This window comes from Leopardus geoffroyi, chromosome C3, assembly GCF_018350155.1.
Source record: "Leopardus geoffroyi isolate Oge1 chromosome C3, O.geoffroyi_Oge1_pat1.0, whole genome shotgun sequence".
Lineage (NCBI taxonomy): Eukaryota > Metazoa > Chordata > Mammalia > Carnivora > Felidae > Leopardus > Leopardus geoffroyi.
The window spans coordinates 35,230,544-35,250,920 of NC_059338.1; positions in this window are offsets into that span (position 1 = coordinate 35,230,544).

Genomic DNA, 20,377 nt, shown 5'->3' on the forward strand with positions numbered 1-20,377 from the left:
GTGGCGCCTTTGGTCCATTTTTGTAACTAGTATATCACAATCTTTCTCTGGTTGGCCTATAAGCAGTTGTTGAGGAAAACTACATGAATAGAAGGGTCCCCCAAGGACAAAGCTAAGAGCCATGTACAGTCGTGGACAGGTGTGGGCCACTTGCAGGCACAGAACCAGGACCTAATCAAGGCATTCTCCCGATGTCCAGAGGAAGGGGACTTAGAAACATTCGCTTTGTAGACTTCAGAATTGGCGTTCACCTTCTGTCATTCCCCTTTTGGAATGCAAGCGTTGCTAGTCACCACCTTATTCCTGCTCGCCGTTGTATCTTTTGTGTTTGTGACGGATAATCTGCTTTTTTTTTTTTCTTTTATAGGCTCCGGATTATAAGAAGCTGCATCCAGACTTGATTGTCATTCAGAAGATCCCGGACTTCCAGCGTGATGCCTTCGTGTGGTGGGTCTGGTGGAGGTCGTCGGAGACACTGGGGGTGAGATGTGAACGGTTGTGACCAGAGGACAGACTGTGGTGGGGTTTGCTGCCTCCTTATCCCTCCCTGAATTCGTGTCCTCTGCCCTGTGGCTGTGCAGCTCTCTCAGTCAACAGGTGGAGGGTCTATTTCCCCACACGTTAAATCTGGGCTGTTTCTTTGTTCATTTGGGTTTTGGGGTTTTTTTTTGGGGGGGGGGGTTGGTTTTGTGTGTGTATGGGGGAGGGTATGTTTGGGCCAACAGAATACCCAAAGGTGGTGTTGAGCCATTTCTGAGCCTAGACTTCAAGAGCCTAGGCTCTCTCAGGATTCCTTCCTATGCCATGGGGAAAATCATCACTGGACTGTGGACAACAACAGACGTGTGGCACAGTCCCTATCACTCCACATGGCAGCCAAACATGTGAGAGGCCATCCTACTCTAGCCAGTCTACAGCTTACCCACCAGGTGACCAAAGATGTGTGAACAAGCTCCCTCAAGATGCGCAAAGCCCGGAGTCGATCAATGCCATCCAGCTGATGTGAAAACCCATGCGAAAGAATAATTGTTTAAAGTCCTGTGGGGTGTGTGTGGGTGTGTGTGCGTGTTACTCAGCCATATCTAACTGATACACCCTGACTTTATTCCCTATCATTTTGAAAACTTCTCTTTCTCAGTAACGGAGCATCACACTTGCAGAGGAAGGAGACATAGAAAAGAAAAAAAAAAAAATCTGACTCTGTCAGCTCTGTTGTCTCTACACATGTTAGCACATTATCTATGGCTGTCTCTTTTGAAATAGGCTTAGACATGCATCATTCCTTCAAGTTACTGTTTCCTAACCTGCCCCCCTCCTCTGTCTCTGTCTCTTTCAATCACTGATGGCCTTTCTCCCATCAGTCTCTGGAGGTATGTCTAAGAGAGTGAGAAGGCATATTTAAAAACTGCGACTGTAAGCTTTTGAAATAGTAAAACATGGTCATTCTACCAGTGTCCTTCCTTTTTGCAGAGAGAGGAGAGTAGGAGAAACTACCACTGGGAGAATTCTCAGGAACCGGAAGCCCTAAAATGTTACACGAATGGGCTCTCGCATCTCAAAACAAGAATTATCTTGCTGTTTTGGACACTTGTTTCTAATGGGAAATCCAAGAAGGAAACTTTAAAGACTCTGGGGCAAGGGGCAGAACCAAATGTCTCTAATCTTCCGTGCTGACAAGTTAGATATGTGGAGTGTGGGTATCTGGGTATAGGAAGGAAACAAGGCAATGACCCCCTAAAAGAAGTTAATTAAAGACTTAAATTGAAGGGGAGAAGCAAGGTTGCACAAGGGAAGAGGCACGGGGTTTGTGATCTGGAGTCAGAGTCGCTCTTTTGCCTTTTCTTCTACAACATGCCCTCTTTCCACCCGTAGTGGGTTGTACGACCTGGTTACCTGACCTCAGCATCCTTATCATAAAATATATATAGTCCATACAGTTAAGACTTAAGGATGTTGTGCCGATTAAAGCAACACACGCGAAATGTCGTGACAAACCAGAATTTCCTTTTTGCCTGAAAGTGCCGGTGGTAGCCAGTCTCTGGGATTCAGGGATTCATATTATCCGTGTAATTTCAAAACAATTTTTCATTCTGTGTGAATCAAAATGAGCCCGGACATCGCTAGAGAAAGCCGGAATGATTTACGTCTCCTTTTCACCAACAACCTTGTGTTCAAGATCTCTGCTTGACAGTTACGATGTGTAAAAGTAAGATGCCTTGGTTCCCCAAGACACAATTCATAGAAGAACTGAGACACAAGGCTATTAAGCGGTCACTGTGTTTTTACAAGCCACACTTGCTACAAGGATCCAAACGAGGAGAAAACCAGAGTCCGGCAGATCAGTCGGGAAGGTTATGGGGGTTGGGTTTGGAGCTCACTCTTGAAGGATAAAAGGGGGAGGGGGGGAGGGCACATTGCATAGACAAGGATGCAACTAGATGCAAGACATGTTGCTAGACGATATACATGAATGCATTGCCTCTAGGCTCACAACAACCCAAAAAGATGCTTTATTATCTTTGTTCTAAAGACACGTAAACATGGTTCCAAGAGGTAAGGTATTTACCCCAAATCACTCAATAAATGACCACCCTGGAAAGAAAGCCAAATCTCTTTGACTCCAGAGATCATGTCCTTTCCACTGAATCCTACTGCCTGCCTGGGGGCCAGAATGAACGTGCTAAGTGACGAATCACGGGAATCTAAGCCCAAACCAAGAGCACACTCTACACACTGAACGTTAGCCAATGTGACAATAAATTACGTTAAAAAAAGAAGAAGAAGAATGAACATGCTGCGTTGTGGGACGGTGAGGTGACACATCCAAAAGCAGAGTGAATGTATGTTGAGAATCCCAGGAGGTCATGCTCGACAGGGAAGGTGAAGTCTTCACAGTTAGGGTGGTCTGGGAAGAGCCAGAACACCTAATAATGAGTCCTTTGACATAGGGGCTGTTGCTGATTTTTCTCAATTTGGCACTAAGCGTAGACACCGTCAAGTCTCCAGTTTTCTAGGGGAAGGCCCTCATTTCGTCACTCTGCAAATTTCCTCTGGGTGGAGAGCATTGTTGAAAAGTCTTTCGTATCAGAAGGTTTGATCTCCCAGTTTTTCTCCCCGGAGCACAGCCAACACGGGTCTACCATACCAGTGAGCACATCGGCTGACCTAATGCAGACACAATACACTCTTTTCTTGTGCTCTTCTTTGCCTGGACTCCTATGGAAGAACAAAAGGGAGGAAAACAGGGACTATCCGTTCAGTCTGTCGGATAGTGTTTTGAGAGTTCTTTCCACTTTGTTCTCATGGAGCAAATGTATGCCGGTCCTTCTAATGAATATTTGAATGATCTCTTCCTCTGTTGTTTCTGGAGTCTCAATTGCAATGGGGGGCAGAATTTAACCTGCCCAGCCGGTTATTCCTGGGATCCTCTCTTATAATTTGTGGGATCGAGAGCCGATGAAAACCACTAGGACTTGTGGTCCTTTATTGTCAGCCCTGAGGAGTCCATCTGATGCTGGTTCCAGAAGGAATAACTCCATGGAAGAAAGAGGTATGAGTGGAGGAGCTCAACAGGAAATATGTCAGTTCTAGGGGCGCCTGGGTGGCGCAGTCGGTTAAGCGTCCGACTTCAGCCAGGTCACGATCTCGCGGTCCGTGAGTTCGAGCCCCGCGTCGGGCTCTGGGCTGATGGCTCAGAGCCTGGAGCCTGTTTCCGATTCTGTGTCTCCCTCTCTCTCTGCCCCTCCCCCGTTCATGCTCTGTCTCTCTCTGTCCCAAAAATAAATAAACGTTGAAAAAAAAAAATTAAAAAAAAAAAAAAAAGGAAATATGTCAGTTCTAGCTTTTCTAATACTTCTTTATCAGTGGAAGAGCCAGTATAGGAAATGAGATTAAAAACCTCAAGGGCTATGGCTTCTCCATTGTCCGTGAGAAAATCAGACCGGTATAGGCCCATCAGGTTTCTTCATGTTTATAATTTGATTATCTGGCACCCCGTCATTCTCAATCCATTAGCCTGATTTCTTCTTTATAGCTCTTATCATTACATGACACTTTATTTTCTATTCATTTGTGTATCCATTGTATGGATGTCCCATTCAAATATACATCTGATGATGGCAGGGGCTTTATGTATCTTGTTTACTGTTAAATTCTACATAACTGGAAACACTGCAGAGGACCAGGCAGGTGCTCGATTAATATTCTTTGGGTAAATAAAGCTTACCCGTGTACGAATTATTTAATTTACATTTATGGACTGACCACTGCGATGAGGCCCTGTGTAAGAAATTAAGCAGAGCTTGTCCTTCAGTGTGAGACACAGATACATGAACAGATATAACCTAAAAGTTGCAATGGTAGAGGGGCATGGAGGAAATCATGAGATTACTGAGATGAGGTATTTAACTGGAGAAACAAGCTGACCCAAACCTTCAAGAACGAGTAGGATATTGACCTGGTTAGAAATCAAATAACCTCTTTGCATTCCGCTCCCCCACCCCTTCCTCCATGGGACTGAAGGTCCTAGGGACTAGCGAGGTAGCAGCCTAAGATATTAGGAAATCAAAAACACATATTTTAGACAACAGCAATCCAAGAAGATAACAAAAGTACTTTATGGGCTATGAAACATTCTAATAGCAGTTATCATAGGCGGAATGGGAGCGCAGGAATCAGACTGATGAGTACAAGAATGAGACAGAGTGGTGGGGATAAGTAAAAAGAGGAAGGGATATTGGATAACCGTGTAGAACAGGTGTTAGAGTTTGGGTTTGCTTAGACAGGCAGTCTGGAGCTTAGGGCTGGTCTAACCAAGATCATCGGGATCAGGAATGGCTAACCTAGAGTGCCGGGGTCCTCTGCCGTGCAGGCTGCCGTTGTGGACCTATATCCCCCCTAGCACAGCTTGCTTCTTTTATCCTATATGAGTATAGGAGGTAATGCGAGGAAAGATGAAAGAGAAGAGAAGAAGCAGAGTAAGGAAAAAGAGTGTAAAAGATGTGAAGGAGAGAGGAAAAACAATTTTTATAAGGCAACAAGGAAAGGAAATAGAAAGTTGAAAAATAAAAGAAGAGGGAAGGGAACTTTCCAGCCCTTATTAGGTTTGAGTGCTAGCAGTTATTCAAGTGGTCCCTTTGGAGGGGTAGACACTTTGAGCATTTCACTTTTGGTTTGTTTATATTTATAAACCATAAAGTCAAGTTCAGATTTCTGCTAGAAAAGCACTTCTAGAAGGCTGTGAGATCTTATCTTTCATTTTCTATAGATCAGTTTTGCAGCCTTTTGAAGTATTTATAGTTTTAATACATAACCATAAATGCCCCCTAAACAAGGAAAATTGCACCTTTCGATTACTATTATTGCTTTATTGCTCATCACACCCATAAATTAGCAACATCCTCCGGCATTGCTGCAAGAGCATTGAATTAGGTTACCACACGAGTACACGAGAACCTATTAAAGCTTTGCTATTTCTTAAAAGTCTTTATAGTTTTCTAGCGCACCCCTTAAGTGTTTCAATTAAAGAACTACTTGCCTGCTCCATAATAGCCCTCCTGTTCAAGACAGGATAGTAGCATCAGGAAAGAAAAGCAAGATTAAAAGGAGGAAAATTGGAGTGTAAAATATTAAAAAATGAAATTGCTACCAAAAGGATATCAGGTGTTCACGCATTTTAAAGGCATTTAAATTGTCAAACTATTTAATGCACCCTGATGTGCATACCGACCTATCTATATCATGTCTATGGCAAAGTTTATGTCTCGGTCTGTACTTACATATTTATGCCCCCAGTGAGCGTGTAGTTCCGTCTTTGCTTTTACTTTTTCAATAATTGGTCACGTGGGAAAGAACTCCATTAAAATGACAAAAATGGCACAAAAAATTCACTTGTAAAACAAAATAGGTAGAAACTGACCTAGACAACAGCCTGATGCCTAGAAGACGAAGCCGAGGATGGTAACATAGCACCTTGGAGATAAACACCACATAGACTATCATTAGGATTACAAATCAAATACGACATAGTACAGCAAAATTATTGGGATCCAGGAGATCTGTATTACACAAGGACTCTGCTAGTAACCTTTATAAATATTTTTACATTTTTTCTGGGTTTCCTCGGGCACCGAGGAGCTGATATAATCACATAAGATGTGAGGCATTCATTTTATTTTTTTTTTCAACGTTTTTATTTATTTTTGGAACAGAGAGAGACAGAGCATGAACGGGGGAGGGGCAGAGAGAGAGGGAGACACAGAATCGGAAACAGGCTCCAGGCTCTGAGCCATCAGCCCAGAGCCGACGCGGAGCTCGAACTCACGGACCGCGAGATCGTGACCTGGCTGAAGTCGGACGCTTAACCGACTGCGCCACCCAGGCGCCCCAAGATGTGAGGCATTCATTTTAAATATGTAGTAAGTAACTGCTAGGCATTGTGGGAAATTTTCTAAAAAGTGTATTTCTCACCCTCAAGAAGCTTATAGTTTTTTGGGGTTTTTTTGTTTGTTTGTTTTTTAGGTAAGGAGAGCACACATTGGGTGTTTAAAATGCAAATGATATTGCTTCTGGCTACTATGTGCAAAGTCACGAATGACCGGCACTCCCACCTTGATAAAGAGAATTAGCCAAATCTGCTACAAACACATACAGTGTGTGTGTGTGTGTGTGTGTGTGTGTGTGTGTTCAAACACACAATAGAGCTGAGTTTGGAAAGAAAGCTAACCTACAGAAAATGATGGCACCTTTCTAAAAGAGAAGAGACCCATAATAGCTTTTTTTCCTAGTTAATTGTGGATAAGAGACTGTTACTCTCCTCTCACTAACGACAAAGATAAGCCATAAAATTTGTCTTTTTTTCAAGACTGTCAGAGAGATGAAAGTGCAAAAAAAAAAAAAAAATCTAAATTTCAGAAAGTGAAAATAAAATCTCTTCCTAGGAGAGAAGAAACCCATGACAGCTTTTATTTTTGGCAGTGCTGTGGGACGAGGAAGAATCCATAGGAAACCCGGGTAAAGGGGAGACCAACCAGCCTGTCAATTCTTCCTCTTGAACTTTAACTGAGTAGAAGGGGAATTGTGCCAAACGAATGAGGGCAAGGCAGGAAAACTGAGAGATACTCTCTCTCTCTTTAGTCATGCCAAGCCATCATCAGGAATACAGCAGCAACTTTCAGAAAGTTGGGATGGGAAAGGATATCAGATAAAAACCCATACAAAATACTCTGGCCCCTATGTAGTATGTAAGACAGTTGTAACACAGGCTAGTGGCAGGGCAGCTGAGTGGAAATCGATTTTCTGAGGTTTTGAGATCTTAAGGTGGTATCGGTGAGCAAAGAGAACTCTCTAGTGACCCAAAAATCTGGCGTATTTTCCCTGAAAAACAGAGACCACTGAGCTGCAAAGCACAAAATGATGTACAAAATTTCTTGAGGGCTCAGATCCTCGCCATGCTAGACGTAAAGTCCCTCAAAACATTTGAAGTCAGCGATAAACTGAATCTCCGTTGCAAGAAAAGCCGGACCAAACTCAGCTGAAGATGAAATGGGCTTAATCCTCACAAAACACAGTCTGACAGAATAGGTATGTCCAATTTGGGATATAATAATATTTATTTCCGAATCTACTGATATATCAGAGACAATTCAAACATGCTATCAAAAATATGCATAGAGAGACCAGAAAATGAAATTCCTTGGTCCAGGGAGAAACACTCAAGAGAAGTAGACGGGAAGAAGACCTAGATATTGACATGATCATAAAGGGACTTTAAAATAACTATAAAAGGGGCGCCTGGGTGGCGCAGTCGGTTAAGCGTCCGACTTCAGCCAGGTCACGATCTCGCGGTCCGTGAGTTCGAGCCCCGCGTCGGGCTCTGGGCTGATGGCTCAGAACCTGGAGCCTGTTTCCGATTCTGTGTCTCCCTCTCTCTCTGCCCCTCCCCCGTTCATGCTCTGTCTCTCTCTGTCCCAAAAATAAATAAACGTTGAAAAAAAAATTTTTTTTTTTAAAAATAAAGTAACTATAACAGGGGCGCCTGGGTGGCGCAGTCGGTTAAGCGTCCGACTTCAGCCAGGTCACGATCTCGCGGTCCGTGAGTTCGAGCCCCGCGTCAGGCTCTGGGCTGATGGCTCAGAGCTTGGAGCCTGTTTCCGATTCTGTGTCTCCCTCTCTCTCTGCCCCTCCCCCGTTCATGCTCTGTCTCTCTCTGTCCCAAAAATAAATAAACGTTGAAAAAAAAATTAAAATAACTCTAACAAATATATCAGTGGGTCTGGATCACATGTTGGGTACATGCTCAAATAGATGGAGAGTTTCACCAAAGAGATGAACTCTATGAAAAGAACCAGATGAATCTGTAGAGGCTTCCTCTCTGTTGTACAGCTGAATAATAGTCAGCACGTACATGTAAAGATACTACCTAAAGCTAGAATCACCTGAAAGGAAGCAGAGGCAGCAATTTCTGGAGCTCACACAGAGCTAGGAATAGTTTGTATTCCCACGCTCCAAAGAGAAAAAAAAAAGGTCACAAATTGTGCGATAACAGAATACTCTGACAGGTATTACTTTAAGAGTGGGGAAAAATTCACCTTAGAGTAAAGGCTGCTCTGGTCCCGACTAACAAAACTTAAAAATAACTGAACAATTTCCAAGTGACTTAACTGCATCCCAGAAAAAAAAAAAAAGCCTAAGAATTCAGTAAAGTATTCAAAAAGTAAAAGGCACAATTAAAATTCCAATTCAAAAGTATCAGTTATACAGTTTTCAAAAAAGAAAAGGTGGGGCGCCTGAGTGGCTCAGTCGGTTGGGCGACCAGCTTCAGCTCAGTTCGTGATCTCATGGCTTGTGGGCTTGAGCCCCACGTCTGGCTCTGTGCTGACAGCGTAGAGCCTGGCACCTGCTTCCAAATCTGTGTCTTTGTCTCTGTCTGCCCCTCCTTTGCTCATTCTCTCTCTCAAAAATAAATAAACATTAAAAAGTTATAAAAAAAAAAAAAAGAAAACTTTCTCAACCACATAAAAACATCTCTGAAAAAAAACCTATAGCTAATATCACACTTAATGACATTAAGTGTGATATTGTACTTCTTTTTAGTGTCAGAAATGAGGCAAAGGTATCCATATTCATCAGTACTTTTCAATATTGCACTAGAGTTCCAGTCAATGCAGTAAGACATGAAAAAGAAATAAAAGACTTCCAGATCAGAAAGAAAGAAAGAAAGGAAGAAAGAAAGAAAGAAAGAAACTGTTGTTATCCTCAGTCATCCATGTAAAAAACCCTACAGAAGCCATAAAAAAGCCACTAGAACTAAGTTTAGAATACTAGAAGAAGTTGGAGTATATGAAGTTAATACACAAAAACACTTACGGTGAATATTACAAAAGATGTATAAGATTTGTTACACTGAAAACTATAAAACATCATTGAAATAAATTAAATATTGAAATAAATTGATATATAATGTTCATGGATAAGAAGATTCAATATTGTTAAGATGCCAACCGTCTCAAATTAATCTGTAGATTCAGTGCAATCCCAATCAGCAGCAAGCTTTTTCTTCTTCTTCCTCTTCCCCTTCCCCTCCTCCTCCTCCTCCTTCTTCTTCTTCTTGCAATTAAAAAAAAGTAGATCCTGAAAGTTATATGGAAATGTGATAGACCTACAGTAGCAAAACAACTTTATAAAATAATGAAAATAGCTCTAAAAATAATAAGAAAAACCTGCTTCGATACTTATTGTAAAGCTAAAGTAATTAGTTCTGCATGTCTTGAGAAAAACATGGACATATTCACCCCTGAAACAGAATAGAAAATTGAGTCATAGATCTACATATATGTAGTCGATTGATTTTCAACAAAGCTGCCATGGCAATCAATGGGGGGGGGGAAATCTTTTCAAACGACAATGTTGCAGTAATTGGGATGCCTATTTACAAATGACCCTCACTCTTTTTCTCCCACAGTGTATAATAAGGAAATCAAAAAGAAAAAGTTGAGAGTCGTCTGGGTAGCTCAGTAGTTAAGCCTCTGATTCTTGATTTCAGCTCAGGTCATGAACCCATGGTTCATGAATTTGAGCCCCGTGTCAGATTCCATGCGGACAGTGCGGTTTTTCTATCTCTCTGCCCCTCCCCTACTCATTCTTTCTCTCAATAAATAAATAAACTTTAAAAAAACAGAGAGAAAGATGATAAACCAAATGCAAGAGTTAAAAATATAAATCTTCCAGAAAAAAATCAGTAGAAAGCCTTAGTAATCTCGGGTTGGGCAAATATTTCTCAAGATTCAAAAAGCATGAACCATAAAGGAAAACTTCAATAACTTAGAATTCATTCGTTTTTAAACTTTCTCTTTAAGACACTGTTACTAAAATTAAAGGCAAACCCCAGTCTTGACAGAAAACATTTTTAAAATACATATCCGACAGAGGATGTGTGTCTAGAACATAGTAAGAATGCTTACAACTCAATAATTAGAAGACGAAAAAGGTCAAGTAAAAAATGAGCAGAAGATTTGAATAGACATCTCACCAAAGAGGATATAAAAATAGCAAATAAGTACAAATGGCAAAAAAAAAAAAAATCAACATTATTAATCATCAGGGAACATGAAATTTAAAATGAGTTATCATCTATGTTCCCCCTAAAATGCTTAAATTTAAAAGATAGATCATACCGAGTTTTGGTAGGATTGTAGAACATATAGAACTCTCAATTTCTGATGAGACGTTACATAGGAGAATAATTTTGAAAACAAATGGTTTGTAGCTTTATGAAAAGTTAAACACATACCTAATTGATAACATAGTTATTTTGTTCCTACGTTTTTACCTAAGAAATGAAAGCAAATGCTCATACAAAGGCTTGTACATAAGTGTTCATAGCATATTTATTTGCAATATCATAGAGCTGGAATCTGCCCAAATGTCAAGCAACATGTGAGTGGATCAACAGATTGTGGCATAAAAATATGGCAGAATACTGCTTGGCAATATGAATAAACAAATAACAACAACAAAGAAGACAGAAAAAGCTACCGATATAGGCAACAGCCTGAATGAAAATCACAATAATTGGGGTTGATGAAAAGGAGCCAGACAAAAAAGAGCCCATCCTATAATGATCCATTTCTATAAAATTTTAGGAAAATGCAAAATAATCTACGGCAACAAAAAGCAGTCCAGTTGTCACTTGGGATAGGAGTGGATTGAGAGATTGTCAAGGAGCATGAAAGACTTGCGAGTTATGGAAACGTTCATTTTTTTGATCGTAGTGATATTTTCATAAATATATACTTTTGTCAAAGTGGACCGAATCGTACAGTTTGAATATGTGAAGTTAATTGTACTTCAATTGTACATGAATAAGTTTATTATTTTTAAAAAAAAAAGCTTCTGTAAAGTAGGAAAACAAGATAATTTTCCAACTTGGATAAGAAGCTTCTGCAGGGGTCCTGGGTGGCTCAGTCGGTAAGTGTCCGACTTCAGCTCAGGTCATGAGCTCAAGGTTCGTGAGTTCAAGCCCCGCATCGGGCTCTGTGCTGACAGCTTGGAGCCTGGAGCCTGCTTTGGATTCTGGGTCTCCCTCTCTCTCTGCTCCGACCCCACTCACACTCTGTCTGTCTCTCAAAAATAAATAAACATTTAAAAAATGTTTTAAAAAAAGAGAAGCTTCTACCAAAAAGACCTAGTGATAAGATCATATTTACTGATGAAAGATTGAATGTTTCCCAAAGCTTAAGAAAACACAGATATCTACTCCCACCACTTGTATTCTTAGTGGAGCTCCTAGTACTAAATAAGAAAAATAAGTATTCAATAAGTACTAAAATAAGAAAAATAAATTAAAAATGGACATTTTTAGAAAGAAAAGGGTAAAACTATATTTATTTACAGTTGACATGATCATGTGCATTGGAAAATCCTAAACAATCTATTAAGAACTATCATAACACATGAGTTTAGAAATACAGCAGCATAATAGGCTAATATTTCTATAGGTTAGCAATGGAAAATTGGAAGCGGAAATAGTAAATATAGTACCATTTTTATAGCATCCAAATATGAAATATTTGTGGATAAATTTAACAAAATATATGTAAAACCTGTGCACTAAAGACTACAAGACATTGCTGATAGAACTTTTATTTTTTTTATTTTTATTTATTTTTTTTTTTAAGTTTATTTTATTTTTGGGACAGAGAGAGACAGAGCATGAACGGGGGAGGGGCAGAGAGAGAGGGAGACACAGAATCGGAAACAGGCTCCAGGCTCTGAGCCATCAGCCCAGAGCCCGACGCGGGGCTCGAACTCACGGACCGCGAGATCGTGACCTGGCTGAAGTCGGACGCTTAACCGACTGCGCCACCCAGGCGCCCCTAGAACTTTTAAAAGGTGAAAGCAAATGCAGATTACAAAACAGAATAGAGAGTCTAGAATAAAACCACACGTAATTGATTTTTGACAAAAAGGACAGGTAATCTAGTTGCGAAATAGAATCTTTCCCACGAATAATACTGGAACAACGGCTCATTCCTAAGGAGGCGCACGAAGCGCAACCTTAACCTTCTATTGTAACCAAAAACGAATACAGAATGAATCATAGACCTAAAAGTTAAAGCAAACTCTGCAATATTATATTAAGTCCAGGTGTACAACATAGTGATTCAACGATTCCATGCATTCATTACTCAGTGCTCATCCCTATGAGTGAAGTCAACATCTGTCACCATACGACACTATTACAACATTATTGATTATATTCCCCATGCTGTACTCGTTGTCTCCGTGACTTATTTTGTAACTGGAAGTTTGTATCACCTAATCCCCTTTACCTATTTTGCCCATCCCCCACCCACCTTCCCTCTGGCCACCAAAAACAATATAGAGATGCTGTTGAAGTCAGCTTGCTTATCTGAAAAAGTTTATTCAGTATCCCAATTACTAGCATCATTGTGCCAGTATAGGAATTGTTATGTTATAACCTATTATTAAAATACCACTGGATCTTTTCTAAGGTCCAACTCTGAAACTTGTAAAAGGAAACATTAGAGAAAAAAATTTTGTGACATGGAAAAAAGTAAAGTCTTCTTCGATGGGACACAACAAGGATGACACATAAAAGTCTGATAAATTGTACTTCATCAAAATCATTACCTTCCGCTCTTCTAAAGACGTGATTAAGAAGTTACGAAGTAAGCCACTGCCTGGGAGAATACTCATATCTGACACAGGACTTATATTCAGAAAATATATAGAACTCTTACAACGTAACTGTAAGAAAACAAGCAATTAAGACAATGGCAAAAGATTCAAAAAGACATTGAACAAAAGAAGATACATCAACGGTCAATAAACACATGGAAGCATGCTTAACGTTTTTTGTCACCTGAAAAATGTTAAGTTAAAATCACAATGGCGTAATACGTCATGCACATTAGAATAGTCAAAATTAGGGGAAAAAAAACCTGACAAATGCAAGTTTTGATAAGCTTGTGGAACAATTGGAACTCTCGTGCATTGCTGGTGGGAATGGATAACGACATAACCACTTAAGAAAAAAGAATCTGTCACTTTCTTTAAAAGTTATACATACATAGACTATGAAACTCAGCAACTCAATTTTTCAATATTTGCCCAAGAGAACTAAAAACATATGTCTACACCAAAGCTTGCACTGCCTATATTCACAATAGCCCCAAACTGGAAACAACCCAAATGTCCTTCAACTGTGGCATATGCATACAATAGCTACAACTGAGCGTGAAAAAGGAACAAAGATTTTATGGATGCCCGCAACAGCACAGATTAGTTTAAAAATCACTATGTTCTTGGGAAGAGATATAAAAGGGTACGTATCATAGGAATCCTTTCATATGAAACTATAAAAGAGAAAATCAAGAAATTCAAGTTTACCCTTTTGAAATATTAATAAGTTGATAAACTCCTTCAAAATAAACAAAATTAAAAATTACCAATATTAAGAGAGCAGCACTACAAAACCTATGAAAATTAATAAAGCAATGAGATATTGGCACAATTTTATGGCAATAAATTTAAAACATAGAGGAAAGGTATAAATTCCTTGAAAAAAATAAAAAGGATATGAAATGCAGAGTTTAAATAGCCATATGTCTATTAAAATGGCTGAATTTGTAATAAAAATATGCCCAGAAAGGAAATTTCAGTCCTAGTTGGTTTTACTGGTCAATCATATTAAACATTTAAAGAAAAAATAACACCAATCTTACACAAATTCTCTCTGAAAACAAAGAAGGAGAGAATGTTTTCTAACTTCTTTTATGAGACTAGCATAAACCTGATATCAAAACCTGACAAAGATATTTACAAGGAAAGAAATTTTCAGACCAATATTCCTCACGCACATAGATATATTTTTAATGAAACATTAGTAAATATAATCCAGAAGTAAATAAAAAAGATAATAAATTCTGACCAAGTAGGGTTTATACTAGGAAGGCAAAGTCAAATTTTAGAAAAATCAACCAATGTAATTCACAATATTAACAGAATACAGAAGAAAAACCATATGATATCTCAGTCGATGGAGGGAAAAATGACAAAATTCAATATCCATTTATAATAATAACTCAAAGCAAACTAGGAATACAAAGAAACCATCTCGATCTGTTAAAGCATATCTGTGAAATACCTATATTTAGTATCATTAATAATGGTAAAATATTTAGTTTTTTTCTTGCAATCAGAAACAACATAAGAACATACTATTTACATTAACTTCAAAAACACATCATAGACTTAAGAATAAATCTAACAAAAGGTATACACAACCTCTGCAGTGAAAACAAATTGTTGCTAAGGTAACTTTAAAGACTTAAATAAATGGAGACATATACCAGATTTGACAGATTTGATATCGTTATCCATTCTCCCTATATTTATCAATGGATTCAATGTAATAGGAATTAAAAAAAAACCAGGATTTTTTAAAAAACTTTTTTTAATGTTTATTTATTTTTGAGACAGAGAGAGACAGAGCATGACTGGGGGAGGGTCAGAGAGAGGGAGACCCAGAATCCGAAGCAGGCTCCAGGCGCTGAGCTGTCAGCACAGAGCCTGACGTGGGGCTCGAAATCATGGAGTGTGAGATCATGACCTGAGCTGAAGTCGGACGCTTAACCAACTGAACCACCCAGGCGCCCCAAACAGGATATTTTTAAAAAAGAGATTGACAAACTTTCTCCAACGTACCTGAGAATTTAAAGTGATCTAGAAGAGCCAAAACACTCATGAAAAGTAAGAACAAGTGGGCACCTGGGTGGCTCAGTCGGTTCAGCGTCTGACTCTCGATGGTCTTCATGGTGGCTCAGGTCGTGATCTCACAGTCGGGAGATCGACCCTCCCATCAGGCTCCAGCATGAAGCCTGCTAAAGATTCTGGCTCTCCCTCTACCTCTACCCCTCCCCTGCTCACTCATGCTCTCTCTCTCAAAATATAAATAAATAAATAAATAAATAAATAAATAAATAAATAAATAATAAATATAAGGATAAGCAGTAAGATGGATACCCCTTGATTGGAAGACTTTCTATAAAGTTCCAATAAGTAAGACAGGGTGATAGTGTCACAGAGATAGATAAACTGATCAACAGAGCAGATTAAATAGTCCAAGATATATCCACACATATAAAGTCAATTAATTTTCAACCAAATCAATATGCCAATTCAATTGGAGAAGAGAAAGGGTATATCCTGGGAAGACAGAGTTAATTTTAAATAGTGCTGGGATACCTGATAAAAGTATAGATCAAAAAATAATCCTCAACCCCTATCTTGCTTGCCAACATCCATTAACATTGATCTAAGATGTCTAATAAATCCTAACATTAGCTCGAACACTAAACTGCTAGAAGAAAACATAAGCCAATATCTTTGCAACTTAGGGGAAGTTAAAGAACTTCGTGTTTATCCAGAACATGAAAAGCATTAGCCAAAAAGAATAGGCAAGCCACAAACTGGCAAAAATTCTGATTGGTAGATAGATGATAGATACATAGACAGATGATAGATGATAGATAGATAGATAGATAGATAGATAATAGGTACAGATGATAGATTAGATATAGATATAGATATGGATATGGATATGGATATAGATGCATAGACAGATACACAGACAGGCAGATGGATAGAACAAAAGACTTGCCTAAAGAATATATGAAGAACCTCTACAAGTGAATTATAAAAAAACAAACAATCCAATAAAAAACCATGCTCGGACAGTTTAAAAAAGAAGCTACAAATGGCCATTGATGACAAGATTTATTACATGAGAAGAAGCTCAACATCATTAGTTGTCAGAGATACACATCCTGGAACCAAAGTGAAATACCAGTATGTGTCCATGAAGTCAAAAGTCAAAATGCCAGTTACCCCAAATTTTGGCAAGCATGTGGGGCAACTGAAATGCTCGGACTTTGTCTACGGCCGAGGAAAATGTTACAGCCACTTTAGTTAACCGTTTCTCTTGTTCTAAGAATGCTGAACATCCATCTAAGTTGTGACCTAGAAATACACGCCTACGTATTTACTCAAGAGAAATGAAAATGTCTGTTCACAAGAAGACAGGTAAAATACTACCATGCCTCATTCACAGTAGATCAATATTGGAAACACAGCCCACACGTTCACCAACAAAAGATAATGACATTGTTGTATGTTAATACAGTGAACACAACTCAGCAATTCAGGAGTGAATTATTGATAGGGGCAGCATCATGGATACATTTCCAAACCCTACTTTAAGTGAAAGAAGGCAGGCACAGAAAAATACACATTGTATGAGCCCATGATAAAGCATCTAGAAATAGACCAAACTAGCTATAATGAGAGAAATTTCAAAAGTATTTGCCTCAGGAGCATGGAGGAATTGAGCGGAAGAAGCCATGAGCAGTAGCGTCTGTTAAATGTTTAACAACGAGTGTGGGTGGGGTGAAAGTCCTGATTTATAGCATCTGTTGATTTTCATGCTGTAAATACTCTCAATTTCAAGATTTCCAGCTGCCAAATGACGTGACTGAATGAGGACTTGGGAATGGATGTACACAATTGATTCTCACGAGGCATCGCAAGCTGGCTTCAGTACACTGCGGCGTGGGTACGAGGAAAATTTCTGACGATAAAAACATTTTATTTCTTCTTCTGGGATGTGGTTACGAGGGTATATATATGTCAAAGCTCATCATATTCCTTGAAAATGTGAGATTGGTGCATTTTTGTATGCAAGTTATATTTTAATGTAAAAAAAAAAGTGATGAGTGCCATATGCTGGGTACAGAGAAATACTTGCCACTGGGATTGTTCCCATTGTAACATTATAGCATCCCAGTATATCCCAGTAGAAGAAACAACTCCTGGGGCGCCTGGGTGGCTCAGTCGGTTGAGCCTCCGACTTCGGCTCAGGTCATGATCTCACGGTCTGTAAGTTCGAGCCCCGTGTCGGGCTCTGTGCTGACAGCTCAGAGCCTGAAGCCTGCTTCGGATTCTGGGTCTCCCTCTCTCTCTGACCCTCCCCCGTTCATGCTCTGTCTCTCTCTGTCTCAAAAATAAATAGACATTAAAAAAAAACGAAAAGAAAAAAAAAAAAAAGAAGAAGAAGAAGAAGAGGAAACAACTCCGAAATGTAATGGCTTAAATCAGTGGCATTTTGTTCAAGTTTGGGCGGCTTGAAGGCTGGGCGTGGAATCATCTCTCTTGCATTTAAACATCTGGTAGTGAGTGAATAATGGGCTGTCGAGGGGACTACTTACCTGTGACCTCTCCATGTGACTTGGGCTTTCCTACAACATGATGCCTGAGTTTCAAGGGTGAATACCAAGAGAAGGAAATCCAAGCAGACGCTTTATCGCCTTTCCTAACCAAGCCTGGGAAGGCACAGTGCATCACTTCCACCACCTTCTACTTGTGGGAGTGGCCACAAGCTTGCTCAGGATCAAGAGACGGAGAAACAGATTTCAACTCCTGACGGCAAATGGCAAAGTCCTAGAACAGTATATAGGACTGGAAATACTGCTGTGGCTATTTTTGAAAAATACATCTTGCCACAGGCTATCAGCTGGCCTATTTTACCTCTTGCCCGGACGCAAAATACTTGTCGCTCCTCCAACACCCTCCAAAGTCTTATCCCATTTCGGCATCATATTTGGATTGAGGGCCCAGGGTCCTATTGTCTGAGTCAGATGCAGGGGTAGAGGAGGCTCCTTGGACGTGTTCCTCAAGTACCGTGACTTAAATGGAGTTCTTCTCCATATGAAGACCTAGAAACTAAAGAGAGAAGTTTTCTGAACCCCACACATGTAACTTCAACTGTAGGACAGTCATTAAGATATCATAATGCACTTACCACTCGTAAAATGGGGAAACTGGAAGCTTCCGATATTTATTGGTTCAAGGTCAATATGGCATCTTTGCCAAACTTGGTCCTGCTTCCTGGGAATGATTCACTAGTACCTCTATTGGCTTTGCCATCTGGGATTTGCTTCTGCCCTCTGTGTAATACTTCCCTGCTCTATAAGAAGTGGCTAGTCCTTGCTTATAGTCATTCAGGAGTCGGATGCCTTTTTCCTTTTCTTTTCTTTAACATAAACCATAGAAATCCATTCAGATTTCTCTGGTTTTTCCATTAATGCTTAAAATCCCAGGATTCCAACCAGGATACTGCATTGCATTTCATTTTAATGTCTCTTTAGTCTTCGCCAACCTGTGACAGTTTTGCAGTCTGTCTTTCTAACCTTTTTAATTAAAAAAAAATCTGTATTGAAATATAATTCACATATCATACAATTCACCAATTAAGGTATACAATCCACTGGTTTTTAATACATCCAAAGAATTGCATGATCATTCAGGCCCTGAGTTGACAGCTCAGGGCCTGGAGCCTGCTTCGGATTCTGTGTCCCCCTCTCTCTCTGCCCCTCCCCCGCTCATGCTCTGTCTCTCTCTCTGTCAAAAATAAACATCAAAAAAAATTTAAAAAAACAGAAGTGCATGATCATCACTATAGTCCAATTTTATTTTATATTTTATAAAGAGAGAAAGTACAAGTGGGGGAGAGGGGGAGAGAGAGAGAGAGAGAGAGAAAACCTTAAGCAGGTTTCCAAGCTGTCAATGTGAAGCCTGATGCAGGGCTTGATCCAACAAACCGTGAGATCATGACTTGAGCCAAAATCAAGAGTCTAACACTTACCCAACTGAGTGACCCAGGCACTCCTCTCATTACAATTTTGATTTGAATCTCCCTAATGACTAAGTGTTGAGCACATTTTCATGTGCGTGTTAACACTTTGCATATCTTCTTGGGAGAACTGTCTATTCAAATCCTTTGCCCATTTTAAAATTGGGTTATTTATCTTTTTTATTATTGAGTCAAATACGTTCTTTATATGGTCTGGATACAATCCCCTTAGCAGATATATGACTGAAATATATTTCCTCTTATTCTGTGGGTTGTCTTTTAACTTTCTTGATGTATCAAGCCATTTGTATCAAGTGGTTCTTAATTTGGTAAAAACTAATTTATCTATGTGTTATTTTGTTCTGTTGTTTTTGGTGTCATATCCAAGAACCCATTAACAAGGCCAAGGTCATGAAGATTTACTTCTATGTTTTCTTTTAAGAGTTTTGTATTCTTAGCTTTTACATTTAGGTCTACGACCCATTTTTAGACAATTTGTATCTGGTGTATTTTTGCATGTGGTTATCCAGTTGTTCCAACACCATTTGTTAAAAAGATTAAGCATTTCCATTTGAATTGTTTTGAAAATCTTGTCTCAAATCAATTGACCCTAAATGGAAGGGTTTGTTTCTGGACTCTCTGTTCTATTTCATGGATTTATACATCTATCCTTGTGCCAGTATTGTCTTGATTACTGTATCTTTGTAGTAAGTTTGAAATTGCAGCAATCCCTCTCAAAATAACACCGGCAGAGCTAGAACAAACAATCCTAAAACAATCAGAGCTAGAACAAACAATCCTAAAATTTGTATGGAACCAGAAAAGACCCTGAATAGCCAAAGCAATCCTGAAAAGGAAAACCAAACCTGGAGGCATCACAATTCCAGACTTCACGCTGTATTACAAAGCTGTAATCATCAAGACAGTATGGTACTGGCACAAAAACAGACACATAGATCAGTGGAACAGAATAGAGAACCCAGAAACGGACCCGCAAACGTATGGCCAACTAATCTTTGACAAAGCAGGAAAGAATATCCAATGGAAAAAAGACAGCTTCTTCAGCAAATGGTGTTGGGAAAACTGGACAGCGACTTGCAGAAGAAGGAACCTAGACCACTTTCTTACACCATACATAAAACTAAATTCAAAATGGATGAGAGACCT